Consider the following 7,442-nt stretch of genomic DNA (forward strand, 5'->3'; position numbering starts at 1 on the left):
CTCTTGCAGCATTTCAGGCATTCTATTTATAGATGGAGCTGATGCCAAGTGAGGAAAAACTCGTGTGCATGAAGCTTTGGGTCCTCCATGCATGGGCCTGTACAAGCACATGTGAGGCTCAAAAGCTGATGGAAATGAAAGCTGATCTCATTTGAAGTAAGTTTGGACGTGCATTTTGAATGGTATTTGCTTGTGCATGAAGCTTCATCATGAATTCCATAATTATGCCTAAATATTCACCTCTTCGAAAATGCCAATTAGAAAATCCAAACACAAGCATATGGGTAATGGTTGGAAAGGTCTTGATATAAGGAACAAATGTTATGTTGGACAAAAACTCATTTGAAGTATGGAAATTTATGAAAATAGGCCATGAAGTTCATAGTGTAAAACATGCCTTTGAGAATTTTGTCAAAATGAACCAACTTCAAGCCTCTCTGTTTTGATGATGCATGGCTCTAATGGAAACACCTCCAACATCAAAGTTATAGATATTTTCAAGAAAATCAAGATGGACTTACATTTTGCCTCATTTGGATTTTTGATGAAGAAGTTATAGGCACTTGAAGTTGGACTTTTTTGCCTTTCAATGCATTTGGTCCAAAGTGACCTATAATGTTTTGCATTATCACATGTATTTCTTTTGAGATTTTGAAATTTTGTTCAACATAAAATTTAAAGTACACATCTTAATATTTCCAATGCATTTGATCCCACCTCAAAATAATGCAAAATGAATGAGTTATGTTCTTGGGAAGTTGACCCAAAATTAGGGTTTCAGTCAAAATGACCTATAATGTCTTGGAATGGATGATGATCTTCCAAGCATAAAATCCAATTTTGATGAACATGAAAGTTGTTCATATTGTCCTTAAGAACATTTTTTCTCTTGGGATCATCTCCATTTGACCAACACACAAAAGGTTAGGTCTCAGTGCATTTCAAAATAGTCAGATGAATTGACTGATCAACTTCTCAAGTCCACAACTCATATCTTGATGAATTGATGATTGAAGACACTCAAATAAGTTTGAAATCTGCATGAAATGATGAATTAAAGAACTTCCCTTGATTGTATTTGACCATGGGATGAGCAAGGCATTGTTGATGATCAAATGAATTAGGGTTTCCTTAAGGAACAAACCTCAAACCCTTTGACTTGCTTTGATCAAAATGATGAATTGAGGTACTAGGGAGGCAGATTTGGTGGATAAGAGCTTTGGGAACCATTGCCATGCTTTTTTTCATCTTCTCTTGGCCATATCATTGCACCAATGATTTCCTAGGAGCTTTGGGACCTTGTGATTGCTCAAGCTACAAAAAAGAAATGTTAGTGACATATTTTGTGCTTTTGGTTAGTAATAAAAATGAGGAAAGCAATAATATAAAATTCAAGCATGCTTGGTGATCTCAAACCACTCACAAGAGGTACCAACCAAAGGCAAAGGGAACCCAGATGCTTATGATCCTAGAGGCTTTGCAAATGCAATTATGATCCTTAGGGCCAAAATTGGGGTCTTACACGTAAGTCACCCTTTAGGGCTTTCGACTTAGCGGGTCTATTTTTAAGCGAAGTATTTTTTGACTGCATCTGCCATTACTGGATATGCAAGGTCTTCACTATCCATAGTTGAAAAAATCAAGGCTCATCCAGAGAAAATGTTTCTGACAATGTATGGTCCTTCATAATTGGGAGTTCACTTTCCCCATGAATCTGTATGAATCGACATAATCTTCTTCAATACCAGGTCTCCTACATGGAGATTCCGAGGACAAACCTTCTTTTCAAATGCCCTCTTTAACCTCTTCTGGTACAATTAACCATGACAAAGAGCTTCTAGGTGCTTCTCTTCGATGAGATTGAGTTGATCAAGCCTCGTCTGAACCCACTAAGCTTCATCAAGCTTAACATTTGTTAAGATCCTCAGGGACAGAATCTCTACTTCAATAGGAAGCACTGCCTCCATAACATATAAAAGGGAGAATGAGGTTTACCTAATCTAAGCACGTACTAAAGTATGATAGCCATGTAAAGCAAAAGGTAGCATTTCATGCCAGTCTCTATATGTCTTCACCATCTTCTGAACAATAGTCTTGATGTTCTTATTTACCTCCTCGACAATGTCATTCATCTTTGGACGGTGTGGAGATGAGTTATGATGTTAAATCTTAAAGCTTTTACATAATTCTTTCATAATCTTGTTATTGAGATTTAAACCATTATCAGTAATGATCTTGTTGGGAATCCAATAACGATAAATAATTTCTTTCTTCAGGAAGCGAGCAACCACTTGGTTGGTGACGTTTGCATACAAAATGACCTCCACCCACTTGGGGAAGTAATCAGTGGCTACCATGATGAATCGATGTCCATTTGAAGCAGTTGGTTCAATGTCCAATCACATCTATGCCCCACATAGAAAAAGTCCAAGGTGATGATATGACAACCAGAGGCATTGGTGTAACATGTATTTTATCTGCATAAATCTGACATTTGTGGCACATATACACGTGGTGATAACAATAAATTTCCATTGTTAACCAGTAAAAACCTGCCCTTAAGATCTTTATGGCCATCGTATACCCACTAGAATGATTCCCACAAGAGGCTTCATGGACTTCTATTATAATCCGGTTTGCTTCATGTCTATCCTTGCATCTGAGAAAAACCAAGTCATAGTTCCTTTTATAGAGCACATACCCACTCAAGAAGAATTTGGCTGAGAGCTTTCTCAAGGCCTTCTCATTTGTAACATACACATTCTCGGGATACTCCTATTTCTCAATATACATATTGATGTCACAGACCCAAGGTTTACCATCATATTCTTCCTCAGTTGCTAGACAATATGCAATTTTGTGCAGGTGTTCAATGACTATCGAGGGTGCTTAATTGGCACATTTAACCTTAAACATGGATGCTAGGGTAGAAAGAGCATCTGCAAATTGATTCTCCTTCCTAGGGATATGATGAAAAGTGATTCATCAAAATAGGGAACCAACTTCATGACATGTTCTCTGTATGGGATTAGCTTGTGATCAAGAGTTTCCTAATCTCCTCTGACCTGACTGATTAACAGAGTTGAGTCTTTGTATACTTCAAGGATATTGATCCTCAAATCGATTGCTGCTTCGATACTGAAGATACATGCTTCATACTCTACCATGTTGTTGGTGTGGTCGGAACACAAACTTGCAGTGATCAGAAGATGAAAGCAAGTTGGATAAGTAAGTATTGCCCATATTCCATGACCTTGTACATTGGAAGCACCGTCGAACATGAGTTTCCATTGTAATCCTTCTTTGGGTCCTTCCTCAGAACCTAGAATATTGTAATCTCTAACAAACAAGATATCCTCATCTAGAAAATAAAAATACATTAGTTGATAATCTTCCATAGGTTGATGTGCAAGATAATATGAGAGCACACTGCCTTTGATAGCTTTCCGAGTGACATACTGGATATCGTATTCTGTTAAGACCATTTTCCAACGGGAAACTCTTCCGGTGAGAGCAGGCTTCTCAAAAATATATTTGATCGAATCCATCTTGGATATCAACAGAGTTGTGTGGGTCAATATATACTTTCTCAGACGATTGGCAGCCCAAGCAAGTGCACAACATGTTTCTTCAAGCAATGAATACCTTTTTTCGCAATATGTGAACTTCTTTCTCAAGTAGTAAATGGAATGCTCTTTTCTATCTGACTCATCGTGTTACCCGAGTACACAACATAAAATGAGGGATCAAAACCTTGTAGGTTGTGGTATCAATTTCAAAGTGAGTGGTTTTCTTTTAATAAAAATTTAAGTTTGAAAGAGGCATAAAAGGCCTAAAATAGTTTGAATGAGTGTTAGTTCTTTTTGTATTTTGAAATTTAAATCAAGTATGATTAAGGAAAAAAAGTTTCAAAATGCAATGGCATAAGGTCAAAGTTTATAATTTGCAATAAAGTCTAAGTTTTGAAATCACAAGCAAAGAGGGTTTTGAAAAGGAGAGAGAGATTTGAAATTAAAGAAGGGGGAGGAGATGAAGACACTAATCCTAAGCAAAAATTTAAAAGTTAAGAGTTGAAAAGATCTGACCAATGGGATGCAATCTAATAGACAAGGATGTCATATAAAAACCCAATTTCAATCGGACTTTTAAAATCAAGCAATATCACTACACAAATAGCAAGAAGAGCAAGGCATCAAATAAAGATAGCCACATCCAAGCTTAGCAACTTTATGATCTTGTTCATAATATTCCCCATAATCAGATGAAATAATCCTTGAAATGGCTCATAATAAGTCATTAGTCACAGGTTCAGAATAACAATTGCATTTTAAGACCATGTTATAGATGAACTCAAGAGAGATCTCAAGACTTGCTTCAGATGAAAGTTCAATTCACAATGATTGACTCAGAAAAGTTGGCATTGGCCAAGTCCTTTTTGTTTAGGGAATGTTGCCTAATTCTAAGTCCAATGTCTCAGATCAAATCCAACAGTCCACACAAATCTTTTTTAGGGTTTTTGTTGTTATTATGTACACTAAGGTCAAAAGACCATAAACACAAACAAAATACACAACAAAGTATAATCACAAGATATGGATCAAGTGAGCAAAGTGAAAATAGCATCAAAATAAACAGGTTAAATAGTATGCATAATGGAAAATTACAAATACTTGAATTTAAAGTCCATAAAGTAAATGACTTGAAATTAAAAGTTAGTCAAATGTTAGTTGATTAGAAGTCAGTATTGCTTTTGATTGTCAATTGTTTAAGTCATTCTTTGGAGAACACTCAACCCTCTATTCACAAGCATGGATCCTTGAACAAAGACATCCTCCAAAGGAAGGAAAAAAGACCAAGTTTCCGCATAATACCATGAAAGGGTGGGAGACTTACCATGTCACTTATTATAATGTTTATGCTTTTGGGTCAAAATTTAGTGTTATGTTAAGCAATCGTAATTGGACTTATGTAGAAGTCACAACTATTTGAGGCCGGGCAATAGAAATTTTAGTGTTAATTCATGTTAGAAATATGGTATTATGAACCATACTCCTAAAACATACCACACTTAAAAGAAAATGACAAAAGGGTGGACTTAATCTCATCCATACTTATATTGGTTTGTGAACCAATTAACCTTAGGATGTAGAGATATCATAGGTCAATGGAGTGATTGTGATAGAAATGGATTGAAGATGAAGAGGGAAGGGAAATGGAATAAACTCAAATTGGTCATGGGAGGACTTTTATCAAATTAAAATCATTCATTTATTTTGGGATATAAAATGTACATTTCATTAGTCCCCTAAATCCAATGATTTTAATCAAACAAAGTCAAATCAACCTTGACCAAGGCCCAACAACAATAGTCAAACTCAACAAGTCAAAAAAAATAGTTCAACATAATTTATTTACAATTAAACAATTAAAAATCAATTAAAAATGCATTAAATTAAATTATGGTTGATCAAAAACCTAAAACCTCTTCAAAACACCAAATAAATGGCCAAAAGATTTATCATAGGTCAAAAAAGGTAAAAGAACCTTAGAGAAAAAATTTCATAATTTTTGGAAAGATAAAAGTATTTTTAAACAATTAAAAATATGCAAAAAACAATTAAATCATGAAAAATATTAATATTGATCCAAAAAAATAATTTTAATTCAGAAAATGAAAGAGAAAAATATATGAGAATTTTTGGTGAAAGTCCCATATTTTTTGGATCAATATTAAAATTAATATGAATTAATGAAAATAAGTCAATTAAAATGAAAAATATGAAATTACAAAAAAACGTGGACCAGTTGATCTCCCTCATTAATTGAGGTGGAAGATCAAGTGGACCTGAGCGCGTGTTCTACCATACACCAAGTCAAATTTTCAACACTCGTTGTAATCACTTTGGACGCCCCAGATTAAAACAAATTAGAAGGATCATGTGGTTCAGAAGTATGCCAACACACCAACGGAGCCAGAGCTCTTGTCTTCTTCTCCGGTGGACCTCAACGGACTGGTCCATCCTCAACCAGCACCAAAATAAAAAAGAGGACATGAATTTAAAGTAAAAATGCTCAGGAGCTCGAATCTGGCCTAAATTTTACCTAACTCCAAGTGTATGGCAAGATACAAGGAGTTAGATTTTGACCTCTAAGCAACTCAATCTTGTTGCCTACATTGGTAGGACTTCAGATAACCAAAAAACAACAAGAATAATGGAGAATTGAGTGAGAATCTAAGAGATGAAAAATCCTGAAAATCACCTTCAATGTAGGTTCAGATTGGGACAATCTTGCTCTCAATTGTGCTTGGCCGTGCTTCAGATGCTTAATGGAGTGGAAATGAATCAAGGAAAGTGATGGACTCTTAGAGTTTCAATCTCAAAAATAGTGGGAGATTCAAACTCGATTTTCAATGAAAATCACCAAGCTTATCCTTTGAATTTGAGGGTTTAGGGTTGCTGATTCAAAGCTTGCGCGCCAGGGTCCATAATTATGAGCATGAAGGGTCTCATTTATAAGAAATGCACTTGGTTTCACACCCTCCTTCCAAAATTCCAAAAATAGCAATTTACCTTTGCATTGATGCATGGGCGTGTGATAGGCCCATGTAATGATGCATTTAGGTCAAAAAATGAGTGTAAGCAATGTTGAAGTCATGTGGAAAGGCCATGCATTCGTGTATGGAAAGCAGAACTTCAAATCTTGCAAATGGTTCTTCAACTTTAAGCCATGCGCAAGTCATTCATTCTTTGTCCAAATGGTATGGATTTCGAATTTTTGAAAAGGTTATATTAAGAGGAACAACCTTCATGTTGAACACTTTTTCATTTGAAGCTTGGATCATGCCATATGTTCACTTCTTCCACCTTGGATAACTTTTCTATGGGCTTCAAATGAGAAAAGTTACACTATCAAAGTTGTAGCTCTTCCATTTCCCTTCAATTTGGTCACAAATTTGACCTAATTTGGATTTAGCATGAAGGAGTTATGGATTTTAGAAGTTGAGGAAAATCACTTGTTCAATGGTATTGGCCCAAAATGGCCTATAAAGTTTACTCATATCACATGTATTTTCAAGTTGAATTTGAGCTTTATCCAAACATGAAAGTTGAAGTATAAATCTTGAATTTTATTATGAAACTTTAATGGATTTCATCTAATAAAAAATGAGCAAGTTATGGCTTTGGTAAGTTGACCTCTAAATTAGGGTTTAGACACAATGACCTATAATCTTTCACCATAAAAAATGACTTTCCAAGAAAACATATCTCTAGACCTCAACATGAAAGTTGTTTGTAATGTTATTTAGAGTAACTTTTCTCTTGGAATCATTTTCATATGACAAAAATTGTATGAGATAGGGTGTAGGGAACCCCAGTTTTGACTAGTTGACTTTCTCTGGTCAACCACTATGAACCAACTTGCTAGCTTGACATTATATT

The sequence above is a fragment of the Lathyrus oleraceus genome, chromosome 6, assembly GCF_024323335.1.
Source record: "Lathyrus oleraceus cultivar Zhongwan6 chromosome 6, CAAS_Psat_ZW6_1.0, whole genome shotgun sequence".
NCBI classification, from domain to species: Eukaryota; Viridiplantae; Streptophyta; class Magnoliopsida; order Fabales; family Fabaceae; genus Lathyrus; species Lathyrus oleraceus.